The sequence below is a fragment of the Delphinapterus leucas genome, chromosome 18, assembly GCF_059928025.1.
Source record: "Delphinapterus leucas isolate spDelLeu-1000000601 "Yukka" chromosome 18, BTC_Dleu_Yukka2, whole genome shotgun sequence".
Taxonomy (NCBI): Eukaryota; Metazoa; Chordata; class Mammalia; order Artiodactyla; family Monodontidae; genus Delphinapterus; species Delphinapterus leucas.
Genome location: NC_143146.1, coordinates 67,872,053 through 67,887,594, shown reverse-complemented (window position 1 = coordinate 67,887,594; position 15,542 = coordinate 67,872,053). Strand labels below are relative to the sequence as shown.

General features: G+C 35.7%; 1 protein-coding gene across 1 annotated transcript in view; it reads left to right on the top strand.

Moving 5' to 3' along the window:
- Window positions 1-15,542, top strand: part of NBEA (neurobeachin) — a 620,750-nt gene that overhangs the window by 367,211 nt on the left and 237,997 nt on the right. The gene's annotated exons all lie outside the window — the stretch shown is intronic.

Genomic DNA, 15,542 nt, shown 5'->3' with positions numbered 1-15,542 from the left:
AAAATTTTGATTTGCTTTTCTTTCAAAATTTTCTATTTGCTGAGATTTCCTATTTTTCATTCATTATGATTGTGTTTTCCATTACTTCATTATAATAGTTACTTTGAAGCCCGTGTCTAATAATTTCAACACTTGAATCATTTTTTGGTTGACATCCATTGATTATCTGTTTTCTTGAAAATGGGTCGTAGTTTCCAGCTTTTTGTAGCTTTCTATTGTATCCCAGAAATTGTAAATGTTATGTGGTAGAAACTGGATTCTGTTATATTCCTCTAAGGGGTATTGATATTATTCTTTTAGCAGGCAGTTAACTGGGTTAGACTCAAACTGTGTAAAGTCTGTCACATCTACAGTGGGTTGTGGCTCAGATCTTAGTTCAGACTACTTTTGTCTGTCTTACTCATGCATAGTTCACAATCCAGCAAGAGACTTGAAAAGGACTTAAACATAGAATTTGGCATTCCCCTTCTCAGGCACTCTGTTTTTCATGGTTCCCACCTCACTTTCCAGCGTTCCTATCTACCTCAAGCTCCTTCCCTTTGTTCCTATGTCCAGAAGCAGGCTTTCTATCAGAGTTTCAGTCACCTGCATCATTGCCATGATTGTAGCTGCCTTGGAGACAAACCCTCAAAAATTAAGAACTTGGGCTTCCCTGGTGGCGCAGTGGTTGAGAGTCAGCCTGCCGATGCAGGGGACACGGGTTCATGCCCCCATCCGGGAAGATCCCACATGCCGCGGAGCGGCTGGGCCCGTGAGCCATGGCCACTGAGCCTGCGCGTCTGGAGCCTGTGCTCCGCAACAGGAGAGGCCACAACAGTGAGAGGCCACAAAAAATAATAATAAAAAAAAAAATAAAAGAAGAACTCAACCTGTATTGATCACTTCCTTCAATTTTAACACCCCTGCAGAATCACACTGATTTTGTTTACTTTGCACAGCCCTCAGGTTGTTGTTGTTTCTAGTTTGCTCAGGTTTTATGGTTTTTATCTGTGAAAGATTCAGTTTATTAGGAGCTTATGCCTCCAACTAGGAGTGATTTTTCATTCCTCTCTTTTCCTCACCACTCTTCCAATACGCCTTTCCTCTGCCTCTGTATTATATCAGCTGTTCCTATTGGCTCTGTCTATAAAATATATCCAAAATCTGATGTCGTCTCTCCAGCTCCAGTGCTATCTACCACAACTGTTTCCATCTCAGCTTCTCCAGCATCCTCCTACCTAACCTACCTTTCAGCTTCCACACTAACCCTGTACTGTTTTTCTCCTCACACAGCAGCCAAAGCGAGATAATGGATAAATCAGATCTTATTACTACTCCTTTCTTAAACTCTTCCAAAGACTCCTTCAAAATCCTAAATGATCCTGCACCTGCCTAATTTCAGAGCACATTTGATCCTCTTATTTTCTAAGCTTAAGCCACACTAACATCCTTTCTGTACTCAAACATACCAAGCTCATATCCAGTGTAATGCCTTCTCAGCTAGCTCTCTCTACTGTCTAGAATGCCTTTACCTTTTGTCTTTGGGTGACAGGATTCTTCTCATCACTGAGATATCTGCTCATATGTTACCGTCTCATAGAGGCTTTCCCTAAATACAGTGTATGTAATACAGTCACTCTATATCCCTTAACTAAGCTTTATTTTCTTCATAACTCTTATTAGTATCCTTTTTTAAACTTTTTTTTACATACTTATTGTCTGTTTCCTACATGAAACTGTAAATTCCATGAGGGCAGAGATCTTTTCAGTCTTGATCATTACTGTATCCCTAGCTCCTAGAAATAGTGCCTGTTCTAGTATAGCCATTAAATAAGTATGTGTTTATTGAATACTGAACCTGCTGGTTGGGCTTGGTGTATGAGTTCTTGACCATCCTCTCCTTATCTGTGAAATTTGGGGTTAATATACATCTCATACAACTGTTATAAGGATTAAATGATATGTTTATAGAATATAATATGATGCCTAATTCATATTTGTTACTCAGAAAACATTAGCTCAAAGAGTGTCACAAAAAAGAAAACAGAGACATCTAGCATGCCCTGATTTTTTCAGAGCACGAGAAATGGTAAAGTTTTTGAAACATCGTAACAAAACCTTGGGAAAGACAAAGAGGGAAAATAACTTTAGAGTTCAGAATATCAAAGATAATCAAAAAACTTCACACAGGCCTGGATGTTGTCTGTAGTCTGACTCAACCCTTCCTCCTCCTACTGCGTCAGTCCACAATAGCCTTTCTTTTTCTGTATTTTACCATTTCTAGTCTGGAATTTGTAGACTGGAAAGTTCCCTGGGAATGTTTGGATGGGACTCAAACTATGGAATGCTTGATATAACCACAAATCTCACTGAAACAAAATTCATTTATCCATTCATTTATTTATGGAGCACTCCAATGTTAGAAGAAAAGAGAAAATCACTATAAAATCAATGTTATTAGAGTTAGAAACTTTAGGGGTATAGTTTTTCAGTGTGGCTGTAGCACAGGGTCCATACCTCTTCTTTCCTCCTTCACCTGGTACATCCTTCTTTATTCTTTAAAGGCTTATTTCTAGCATCATCTCTTCCTGACCTCTCCAGGCGAATTCATAAGTCTTTCTCGTTTGCCCTCAAAGCACTTTATTCAAACATCACTCACCACATTTTATTGTAATTGTTTATATGTTGTCCTCATCTTCTCAAGTAGAAAATACTCCTTACTAATCTTTATTGGCCTAACTCCTAACACAGGTACTAGAGGATATTAGTCACTGAAAACAGGTCCTCAAATAGAGGTTATTTCTAAGGACTGGGGTACAGCAATGATCAAGACAGAAGAGGTCTCTGCCCTCATGAGCATGTGGGAGGTTGCATGAGTGAGCTAACATACTGATCAGCCCCTGGCTTATAGTACCTAATGGTTTGGGTTTTTTTTTTTTTTTAATTTCTTTATCTTTTTTTGGGGGGGCTGCGTTGGGTCTTCATTGCTGCACGCAGGCTTTCTCTATTTGCGGCGAGCAGGGGCTACTCTGCATCGTGGTGCGCGGGCTTCTCATTGCGGTGGCTTCTCTTGTTGCAGAGCATGGGCTTTAGGCACGCGGGCTCAGTAGTTTTGGCTCACGGGCTCTAGAGTGCAGGCTCAGTAGTTGTGGCACACGGGCTTAGTTGCTCCGCGGCATGTAGGATCTTCCCGGACCAGGGATTGAACCCATGTCCCCTGTGTTGGCAGGCAGATTCTTAACCACTGTGCCACCAGGGAAGTCCTACCTAATAGTTTTAAATGAAAAAATCAGCACATCACTGACAACATATTCCAAAGTATGATCCAAGGGCTGTCAATAAGTGTTACTTGGGTAAAGTATTACATGGTCAAATGAGTTTGGGATGTTGAGTTGGGATGTTGAATTAAAGAAAATTAAACAGTTTTGTTTAATGCAGATTTCCACTTGCATACAAGACTCTTCACTAGAGCCCTGTTTAGGGGCTTTGTTAATTGAGTTTTTCTAGAGGACACAACAGTGAGAGGCCCGTGTACCGCAAAAACAAAACAAAACAAAACAGAAAAAACTTCCATTAAAGGTCAAATCAATATATATGGATTGGTGAATTTTGAGCTGTGTGCTTAGTTTTCCAGTCATGTCTTTATGTCATTGTTTTAAGCTTATAAGCTGTCTTTATGTAAAAGAGGAAATATGAAATTGATTAAATACTGAGTAACAACTGTCCATCTGTAATAAAAGGATGTGTATACGTGCAGAACAAATCTTCTTTCATTGGTATGTCCTAATTAGTATCAAATTTACATGAACTATTTAAATTTTGAAAGTTGTGTCAAAATAAAAGTTTATGCAAGAAACTTATCTAAATTGGGAAAATAGTTTAAAGCCTCTCAAAAAGTGAATAAGAAAAAAATTTAAATATTACATTTTAATATAAAACTTAATTTAAATGTAACTTTAATAAATGAGGCATGAATATTGAGGTGAATATTTAAATATAATTAAGTTATATAAGCACATGTTATGCTACCCTTTGGAAAAACACTTTATACCTGAACACTAAAAATGAATTCAAAATTAAATGTTATTTTTAAATACCAGTTTTTAAATAATGACAGAATTATTCCTCTATTGTGAATACAGGTTTTTTAAATATTTATGTACATTAATGAGAATTAGGGGTAAGTATATCATGAAAGGTTTGCTGTATTCATGCTTAAGTAGTGGGTGTTTTCCTTTCTTGTCTGTTAGTGTAACAAATATAAATCAGGGAAGGAAATATATATATATATACATATATATATATATATATATTTTTTTTTTTTTTTTCGGTACGCGGGCCTCTCACTGCCGTGGCCTCTCCCGTTGCGGAGCACAGGCTCCAGACGCGCAGGCCCAGCGGCCATGGCCCACGGGCCCGGCCGCTCCGCGGCATGCGGGATCCTCCCGGACCGAGGCACGAACCTGCGTCCCCTGCATCGGCAGGCGGACTCTCAACCACCACGCCACCAGGGAAGCCCCCTGGTTTTATATTTTTGACATATTTATCGGAAAAAAAAAAATTAGAGGGGGTGTAGGATTTGGTTGTTTTCTGAATGGACAAAATTGAGTGTCAACAGAGTTAAGAGCTTTTGTAAATAGAAAGTTAATTGTGAAACAAGTAAGCATACTTTTTCAATTAATTTAAAATAAATGTGTTAGATAACTTGTTTTGGACAGAAACATTTTTCTTTGGCATGCCTCACAAATAACAGAAAGAATCAAATACAAATGGACCAGCTTGCATTTGATCACTGAAATGATCGTGTAGCCTAAAGCACACTTCACAAAGGCTGACGAAATTGTCACCATGTTCCTAATTTCCTGTTGTATTTTCCTATTTGGGTTAAATATGACACTGGCGAATCATTCCTCTACAAAGGCATGATAAGCTACTAAGAAAGTGATACTTTTAGTTCCATTGTTAGGAGTTTGATAACTACTTCCACCCCACTTAGTGTGTATTAGTGTAAAAGCTGAAAAGGCCATATATGGTTTTGTTAAAATTCATTAGCATGTCTAGTAATTAGTAGCGTTGCTCTGCCTTTCAAGACTTGTCTCTGTCATAATTTTGTTTTAAAAGTTAAATCTAATTTTATTACATGAAAATACCATGAGAGAGCAATTAAATTAACAAGTATTATTGCATACCTGTTTGCAAACTGTTCTAAGTACTGTGGGGTTGCAAAGCTGTGTAAAACAAATACCGTGATCACTAGTTTATAATCTAGTAAGAGAGTCAAAGTGTAAATGCATGATTAAATGAACAGTTGAGATCTACCAGAATATAAACAAATGTTTAGTTGCCAAATTTATAATCAAGGATGTTTTAGAGGGAAGACTGGCATGTGATACAGAACAAACATAGAAACATCGCAAAGAGTAATACACGATTAATTGCTAATTGGATAAGCATGAACATTTTAATGAGAGGAATAGCACATAACTAGGAATGAACAGCGCAAGTTTGGGGGACAATCTGAGGGGAATAGAGGTTCTAAATAATGCAATAAGGGTGATGATATTGGAAAGAGGGGCACTCCATGGACCCTGCAGAGCAGACTAAAACATTTACTTCTGCGTATCTGTCACTGCAGTTAAATGTTGCATTAAAAAATGTTAGACCTTTCAAAAATATACCTGAATTTCTGGAAAACTTCTTGTTTTAGTTTGATAGAAATGCAAAACTGTATACACTTAAATTTGTATAACAGCTGATATAACTACTATTTATTGGTGGACTTGTAGCAAGCACTGAATGGAGAGCATTAATGAGAACTATTACTCCCGTGTAAATAAAAAAACTAATACTCAGACAGGTTGTCATTTACATAGTGAGTGTCAGGGCTGGGATTTGAACCTTTCTCTAACTATGCTGCCTCCTGCTGCTGCTGCTGACTTCTGTGTACCATGCATTGGGCTGAACACTCTAAATACATTCCTTACAACAATTCTATAAGGTAGGCTTTATTTATCCCCATTTTGTAAATGAAGTAACTGAGGTTTAGAGAATGCAACAGTGAAAATCATAAACTTAATTTTAAATAATACCAGGCAGGCATGTATCAATAAATGTTATATAACTAATAAGATACATTTTATATGAAATATTTTACGCTATTGAAAAAACATTTACTTTGCAGTAATAGATATAATTTTAAAGATAATTGAAAATTGTGCTATGTAGCATAAGGATATTCCTCAAAGTTAAGCAAATCCTTTCCTGTGATTTCTTATAGTGATCAATTTCTGTCTTATGGGGAAGAATTTTTAATTATAATTTCTAAAAATAATTAAGCCTATTCACCACAGCAGTAATTTTTAGGATGAAAGAATATCTGCTTTCGTCAAGTGGGATAGAATTGCTGTATAGAATTAAGTGTTTCACAAGGAATTTTACAATTTTCCTAATTAAGATAAAAGTAATTATTGCTGCCCTAAGACTGCTTAAATTGAGAGTAGCTCTACTGGAAAAGGAAAATTTAAAAAGGAGTGTAGCTATTCACTAAAAAGCTTTGTGTGTTGCTGCCCAAAAGTAAATAAATAAATAAAGCCTGAGCCAGAAGAGTAGTTGGTTAAAGATGCAAAGACAAAGAGTGAAAATGCAATTCAGCATTTGCTAATCAGGTGGGTCATAGAGAGCTCATTGAATAAAGTTATTTGTTTTTTTTCTTTTTGGAAACTATTTCTCTTTTCTACTTTCCAGCCCTGCCTCCTTATTTAATTGTTCATGATTTGGAGCCACTACTTCTTTTCAAATGTTAATAAAGTGAAAGAGTTTAAGAAGTGAAAGTTATAAAAAGGAAGATGTCCCGTAAAGTGTTTATCATTAAAATCTTTCCATTTGCTGGAACCAAACCTTTTCTGATCCTACCAGGCAACCTCGTTAGTAAATGTAACTGTTACAAGAAAGGAGTTAGTGGAATTCTTGTTGGGAGGCTCTTCCTCTTCAGCTCTAGATTAAGGAAAGTTCGAGAACCAACTCTACTGATCTCTCTGGATACTCAGCTTCTAAATTTGTTCCTCCTCCTTTAGTGGAGATTCAGAATTTACAAACATGGTAGAAAAGTATTTTGTAAGAATTGAGCCCAGTTTCCTGCACAGCACACAATAGCTGCTCTGGTGTCTTGCAGTAGCGTGTAGAACCTGACCAGATGCTTAGGGGATTATTTTTCTCATCTATCATTTTCACATGGAAAACTATCCCTTAAATACTATAAAACCACTGTATTCCTTACAATACCAGAAAACCAGGCTCATAGGGAGTGGTGGTGCACCCAAAAAGCAAAAGGAGTCACCTAAATATTTTTTGTCCCCAGAAAACTGCTTTCTATAAGAAAAGAGAAGAAAAGAAAAAGCAAATTAAAGAATCGAACAAAACATCCAGTACTCTATTAGGAGAATTTTCATTCTGCAACAATAAATAAAAAAGAAATATAAGCCCTCAGATATGATTAGTTTAAGGACGCAATGATTTTTTTCTTGAATGATTTGCTCTGCCCTTTATCAAATATACATTTGTCTGCCTTCAAACTTACAGTATAAATATATCTCTCTTTAAAATTAATGGACAACATCAACATGGCTTTTCAAAGGTCACCTTAAATAAACTAAGAATTTTCTTTTGTAGTATATTTTATTCTGAAAGGCTTTATTTTTCATGCACTGTGACTAAGATTATACTATCATATTTTAACCAAATGATATTGCCTTTTCCTTTTTTTGATAAAAAAGGAAATTAGGAGCAAATGTGATGCAAAGAAGTACAATGGATCGCTGCTGCAGTAAACAATACAAGGGGAAAGGAAGGGAGAAGGTAGCATAAGCTACACATGGGACCATCCAGAGAGAACAGAAACATTAGCAGAAAGTTAGATCACAACTTGGGTCAAAATAAGAAACCTGTAATGGAAACAAAATTTTAGACAAAAAGTTTACTTTCCTACCCACTTTCTTTTTCATGCCTTTAAGATGTTTGATTTGGCTGCTAACAAAACTTTTCTCACTATTAAGTATGGCTTATGCAATCTAACACACACTTTAATAATATTCACTTATTGTTTCATCTAAAGCTTCATTATAGTTAATTGGAAACCTAGTTTAATTCACATACGTTCATCAATCACTATCTCCCTCTCTGTGAATCCAAAATGTTTCATAGAGTTTCTCAAGAATCATCATTCACAGTAACTACTCCCCACTGATATGCATGGGAACAAATGATAGAGACAGACAGCTGTAACGCGTCCCCAGTGGTGTGTTTGGAATCCTATCTTTCCTTCCAGGTTCAGTAATACAGGGAGAGAGAACAAACTAGCCTGACTTGGAAAGACTGGCCTGAAGACTAGGATTTGGCTTTGTGAACTATGACTTTACAGTGTCAGGAGGTGAGAGTACACTTTTCAAAGACAGGAAGAATGCATCTTTCAGGAGCTTCACAATCAATTTGTAATTAAATTATCAGATATAATACATGACCTCAGGTCAGAGAGGATGTAAGTGTGTCAGAGAAAGGAGACTGGGAGAAGTGCTTAGTAGTACGTAAGAGAGAACAGCATTAATGGCTTAAGACATATATCAAATGTGGATGTGTAGATATATCCTTTAGATGAGAGTGCGCGTACACACACACACACACACACACTTACAGCATTGAGGTAATATATGTTACTAGGAATTGACTAAACAGCCCGCAAGACCTGTTAATAAAAGGCTGATGATTTTTCTTATGAAGGAGAACTAAGAGTGCCAATAAATACAGAGTTTGTTTTGCCAACATACTTTGTAACCATGTTTCCTTAGCATACTCACACTTGTTTACTTGTACATTCACTTATGCAGTAAGTTGGTTCCCCATTTTTATTAGAGTATCTCATCTGTTTCCTTCTTAACACTTACAAAAAATTAACTATAAGTTTATTTATTTAAATTATAAAATAGACTGAAAGCTGCACAAAGGCACGAATCATGTCAGTTTATTCATCTATGGAAGTCTAGTACTTAGCCTATCCCTGGCTCTTAGGTGTTCAATAAATATTTGTTGACTAAAGGAATGAACATATGCAGTATACACAGAGCATTCTGTCTACTTCACAATTATCATTTTTCATTCAGAATAATTAGTTCTGGTTATAAAGAAGCAGGAATCAGCTGTGCTGGTGCTTTAAGTGTAATATCCTCAAGATATTTTGTTTCCTTGGTTGCTCTCTTTACAGTTAGAGGCAGTGTGGCATGAGCTAGAAAGTCAGCCAGCCTGAGGACAGATACTTCTTCTGCCACCTACTGGCTGCTTAATCTTGGGCACATCACTTAGCCTTCCTGTGTCTCCATTTCTTAATTTGTAAAATGAGTTCACTTACCTTAAAGGGAATTTATGAAGAGTAAATGACTTAATACATGTGCAATGCTTAGAAAAGTACCTGGAATACAATAATCTCTCAGTAAATAGTAGTCCTTCTGTAAGTATTATTATTCTAGGAAGTTACTCAATTCTGGGGTTATTTACTACAGTGACATGGGACCTTCAAATCTTAGAAGTTCAACACAAGAAAAGTTTATTTCTCACTCATACTACATGTTCCGCGTGGAACCACGGGGAAGCTCTGCCCCTCGAAGTCACTCAGGGATACAAAATGATGGGGACTCCACATCCATGCTTATTTTCTTCATTCCTACAGCGGAGGAAAGAGAACATGGCAAATTTTCATTGGCTCTTAAAACTTTTGTCTGAAAGTGACTCACCTTTTACATTTTATTAGCTGAGGAAGGTCACATGGGCATGCCTTATTTCAAAACAGATAGAGGAGTGTAATCTACGGTGTGTCCAGAGGAGGAGAGGATAACAATTTTTAACTATTAGTCTCTCAGTTAGCATTTGTGTTTTTGGTCGTTCTTGGTAGGATTAAAAGTCATGCACAGAAGTCTTGACCTCAGTGATCACCACCAGTGCTTTAGCCAAGCAGAGATTCGAGTTCTTACTGAATTTTGTGTGTATGTTTAGCAAGATATTCCTTTGTTCCTTTCACTCTTTTCTCTATTCCCCTGGGTAGTTTTTGTTATCAAATATCAAGTAACCAATTAACAGTTCAGTTATGCTTTACCAGGTAAATTCAGTTTTCCCTCCAGCTTATGAAGGTGATTGATTCCTGGAAGGGGAGGAGGGACCCCTTTTAAGAAAATTAAGTGCATTCTCGTAAGTCTAAAATATAACTATCAAAAATTTCATGGAGGAAAATTATGACTTCCTGAACCCTGTTTATGCTAAAAATAACACCAAATTCTAATTAATGAACACCATTACATCAATAGTAACATTAATTATCATAATACAACCTAACTGGGAATCTTCCCTTCATTAGTTACTGGCTCTTTACCTCCTCTTTTCTAGCAATTATGTGCTATACTTGTAAAATCACACTCCTGAACAAAACATATATATAATACTCAATGTTTCTGTAATTCAGTCATGAAAGGCAAAAACATGGCTGTAAGGACCAAAATAAATAAATAGTGGGAAATAATACATATGATATCACATTCATCCTCCCAGGTGACATCATTAGAGGTATCACATATGAGATTATCACTGCTAAAAACTTGCAATTCCAAGCAGAATTTCAGTGCAGCATGACTACCTGCACAACCATGGAGATGATGGCACAGTGGCTTCTGTATGTGTCCACCTGGATGCTCTCCAAGTGCAGGAAATCTAAATTAGCCCTCCTTCAAGAAGAGAAATGCTTGTCAACCTAACTTAGGGTATTAAAAGAACCTCTCAGAGTACTCAAAGTATACTGACCAAAATAGGCATATCACAGAGTAAAAAATTTTGATTGTGCTTACAAATTATTAATAACAATCACATCTGGAGTTAAAACTTATTAGAGTAGTCTCTATTATTATCTTTTTTCCTGGAATGCCTCACATATTACAGAAGAATATGGCAAAGTGTATCTTATTATGTTGAAATATTAAATAGGTGGAATGGTAGAGGAGCGATTTAGATAAAGGGTCAGTAATATATATTAAATTTCAGTGGGAAAGCAGAGTGAACAATGTGTGAGTGAGAATAAAAGGAAAGGAATATATCTTATTATACATATTATGCTGTTACATCTTCAGCACCAAGAGCATTGCCTAACACAGGATAAGTACTCAGTAAATATCTTTTTGAATGGAAACGTTGAAGGAAGGAGAGAAGGAAATAAGTGAGTATCCATTTTAATGAATGATACTGTTTAATGTTATTGAGAGTTGAAAGCACAGCTCTCAGTACCTATTGTTATTTTATCTATACTCATTTCCACTATCTTTAAACTATAAATAGAAAAACAAGTGTGGTTTGAAAGAAACAAAGTTTTTTTTTAAGAATTTATGTCTGTTCAAATATTGAAAACCCCAAATATTATCAAAGACTGGACTCTCAGCAATATTAGGTTAATTTCCACATAGAAAATGGGGAAAATACTAGAAGAACAAATCAGAGAACAAATATCTAAATTTTCCCAATCCTTGCTTCCTTCAAAAAAAAAAAAAAGAAAAATGGATTTTAGATTTTAGAAACTACAGATGAAAATTTTTCATTGTTGTGGTCTATTCAGATCCTCTGCCCACTTTTTAATCAGGTTGTTTGGTGTTTTTGTTGTTGTTTTTGAGTTTTATGAGTTCTTTATACATTTTGGATATTATATTGTTTATCAGATATATTGTTTGCTAATCTTTTTTTCTCATTTGGTAGGTTGTCTTTTCATTTTACTGATTTTTTTTCTCTGCAGAAGCTTTTTAGTTTGATATAATCCCACTTGTTTATTTTATTTTTGTTGCCTTTGCTTTTGGTGTCAAATCCAAAAAAATCATTGCCAAGACAAATGTCAAGGAGCTTACTGCCTGTGTTTCCCTCTAAGAGTTTTGTGGTTTCAGGTCTTATGTTTTAAAGTCTTTGACCCATTTTTAGTTGAGGTTCATGAATGGTGTAAGACTGATCTAGTTTTATTCTTTTGCATGTGACTGTTCAGTTTCCCCGACACCGTTTTTTGAAGAGACTCTCCTTTCCCCATTGTATATTCTTGGCTTCTTTGCCGTAAATATCAAAAATAAGTGGGTTTATTTCTGGGCTCTCTATTCTGTTTCATTAAGTTGCGTGTCTGTTTTTATGTCAGTATCATACTGTCTTGATTATTATAGCCTTGTAATATAGTTTGAAATCAGGGAGCGTGATGCCACAGCTTTGCTCTTCTCTCCCAAAATTGCTTTGTCTATTTGGGCCTTTTGTGGTTCCATACAAAGTTTAGGATTCTTCGTTCTATTTCTGTGAAAAATGCCATTGGAATTTTGATGGAGATTGTATTGAATCTGTAGTTTGCTCTGGGTAGCATGTACATTTTAACAATATCAATTCTTTCAATCCATGAGCAAGGACTATATTTCCACTTTTTTATGTCTTCTTCAATTTCTTTATTCAGTGTCTTGGTTTTCATTGTACAGGTCTTTCGCCTCTTTACTCCTAGGTATTCTTTTTGATACAGTTGTAAATGTATCAAATTTCTCTTTCTGATAGTTAATTAGCTATAGTGACTTTTTGCACATGTCTTTGTATAGCTTTTTTAGTGGTTGCTCTAACTATTACATCATATCTACATAGCTCATCACAGTCTACTACTGGTGGTGTCATTTTACCACTCCAAGTGAAGTATAGAAACTTTACCTCCCTTTACATTCCTTTACCCTCCCTCATTTATATTTGTCTTGACTATTACCTCTACCCACAATTAGCACCACATCAGACAGTGTTATAATTTTTGCTTCAACAGCAAAACATAATTAACAAAACTCAAGAGGAAAAGGAAATCCTATTATATTTACTTACACTTTGCTTATGTCCTTTCTTCCTTCCTGATGTTCCAATGTTCCTTCTTTTATTGCTTCCCTTGTGTTTACATGATTGCTATTAGCCATTTTTTTAGACTAGCTCTGAGGCTGACAAATCTTTTTCATCATCTGAAAATATTTTCATTTCTCCTTTATTCCTAAAGGATATTTTCACTCGTTATAGGATTCTGGGTTGACAGCTCTTTTAGCACATAACAAAACTTTTACACTTCTTCTGGCCACCATAGCTTTGAATGTGAAATATGCTGTCATGGTTCATGGTATGACAAGTAATTTGAGATCGAAACCTGGATTTTTTTTTTTAATTTTCTGAGATATTTTTATCTCGTTCAAATCTTCTATTTTAGTTGACTTTTCTCTGACATTACTCCACCAGGACAATGGGGTGCACTGCCTCTTCAATGCCAGGTGGAGATAGAAATCTAGGTTCCCCGCTTCCCTTCTGCTGACATCCAGAGAGTGGGTAGCTCCTCATGATGGCTTAGCAGGGGTGGGAGTTCCAGCTCCCCACGTGGTATCCACTGATGGGGGTGGCCTCATTGCTGCTGGTTAGTAGTAAAAGTCCTGACTCTCTACTATGTCTCCTCCCGACCCACCCCAGTGGGAAGAAAGAAGGATGCCTCATTACTGACCACAGGGCGTGGGAATCTAGGCTCTCCATAAGGTCTCGAGTGACTCCTTGAGGGTGAGGTACCTTGTCATCAGCCAGCAGAGATGAAAGTCCTGGCTCCCTATATGACCTTCTCTGATGCCACCCCAGTTTGGATGTTAGGGCACCTCGTTACACCATCATGAGGCTTCAGATCTAGACTCCCCACTCATCCTTTGCTCGTGTGTGTAGGGGGGAATGAGAGGCATAGTTTTTCTGTGGTGTTTGGCTAGAGGAAATAATTGTCTAAAAGTTTCCTGTCTTCCTAGGATGCCCTTTTCCTGGTCTTTCGGCTAGAGAAACGTGCTTTTGTTGAGGCTTTTTTTTTTGTCTGTACCCGTTGGTCTATCTGGGTTGCTAGCTTCTTTTGCCTCCAAATCTAGGGTATATGAGACAAAAAGATAACCCAGGGAACTCACCACTTTGTTGTTCCTTGGGCCCTGTGGTCCTTAGCCAGTCTGCCTTCTGCTCCCCACATTTCAGAGTTTTGTTACATTTGTTTTATATGTAGCGTATAAATATTTTTTTTAGTTGTTCTTAATGGGAGGAATAGAGGAAAGTATGTCTGTGGTCAGGAATTTGAGAAAACATTAGATCTCAGGTCTCTCCTACTGAATTCAGTTACTTAATTTTAACATACTTTTAAGGAAAATCATTATAGCAAGATTTTAGCATTTTCTTCTTTAAACTACTAGGATTAATCTGTATTTGTACGGATAGAAATTTTCCTATTTTAAATTAATGACAGAGGTATACTACTCATAATAATTAATCACCAGATAATCATTATTTTGACAGAAAAATAAAATTATAATTATTATGTTTAGAAAAACAAGTATATTAAATTATACTTTAAATGATTATAATTTTAATGTTCTTTTTATATATCCCTTATATTGATATATTATTTTACAATTAAGCTATAGAAAACAAAATTAAATAGCCATAAAATCTAAAATTTTTTCAAAAGTAAATTATTGTTCTCACTGACTATACTTCTCTGTAGATTTGCAAAGTAAAAAAAATTGTTTTAATTAATTCATTGAATATTTATTAAAAACATAGTATGTGCCAGACGTTGTGCTAGAGAGATAATGATGAGCAAAATATATAGTTTCCATCTTAATCAAACACAGTGTTCTCCTACAGTAAAGTATCAAAATAAAAACTGAAATCAAATCTTCTATGAAAGCATTTTATATGTTTTTATGAATAGTGCTGCTCAAGAAAATTAGAATTTTATCTTTTGAGTATATTACTCCAGATACTATACAGAAAAAGACAGACTTCTCAAGCAGTAGCATTTATCACTAATGTTTATTAAAGTTAAATTGAAACAAAAATGATACCATGAAATGTTCCATTGGTATACAACGAACATATTTCAGTAGTTTCTGAAATATCTTGTAGATTTTTAATATTGTTTAAAGTGTAACATAGTTTAGACAGTGTTACCAACGATGGCCATGGCTGTTGATGGTTTATATTAACTGAAAGCTGTAAAATCATCCAAGGACTCTGTTAGCGTTAGAATAATAATTTACCAAGACAATTACCACATACTGGCATTTTTTTGCAGCTCTAATTCAGTATTATTAATAATGGATAAAATTGCACTTTTCTCATGTTGCTGTGGGCAGTAGGGAATTATTTCAATGAATATTTCAGCACATTATTTTAATCATTCTTCCGCCAAATCCAAGTGGGCAGTATTTTATAGTTCTTAATTCAGTGTACTAAGAAACCATGGTCATTAAATTGCGAACTGTTTGTAGTGAGGTCTATCCTGTGATTTACAAGCCTTGTTAAAAACAGTGTAAAAGAATGCAAACTGTGCCATTAATACTTGTAATTTGATGCTGCATTTGTTACTAAACTCCCAGTGATGAATGTTTTCAGTAGAAGGAAGAACATTGTAAAGAAAGCAGAGCTGAATGTTATAATGCCTAAAATATGAGAATGTTACTATTTTAAGTTTTGTTCATTTG